Here is a 448-nt window from a genome sequence, read left to right as displayed (position 1 = left end):
AGCCTAAGAGGAGGAGAACGACCAAGTGAAACAGCACTGGTTTAATTTCTTTGAGCTTGTTCAGTGCTCCCTGCCCTGTCTTCTGGAGAGGACTCTTCCAAAAGACTTCCATGATCTCAGACAGCTGCTTTCTAAGACTGCCACCACAGTGTTTGTTGATGGACTGGACCATAATATCACCCCTTGTGATGTGCCATTCAGTCCCCAAGTACTCTTCCTTGAAGTCATGCATGCGCTGGCTAAACAAACCACAAGACACCCTTTCCACACCATTGCTTTTTCATAGCCTGTTCCAACACAGAGCAGCTGAACAGATGCAAGCAATTGCTTTCAAGCTATGCAGTGTAGGACTGTTCTTTTCTTTTTTGAATTAATTAACATGAGCAAAGACTGATGCTTGCTAGAGATTTGTGTATCACAACACAAAGCTGAGGCTACGAAATGACTG

The sequence above is a fragment of the Pelecanus crispus genome, chromosome 12 (genome assembly GCF_030463565.1).
Source record: "Pelecanus crispus isolate bPelCri1 chromosome 12, bPelCri1.pri, whole genome shotgun sequence".
NCBI lineage: Eukaryota > Metazoa > Chordata > Aves > Pelecaniformes > Pelecanidae > Pelecanus > Pelecanus crispus.
This window is presented reverse-complemented; position numbering follows the sequence as displayed.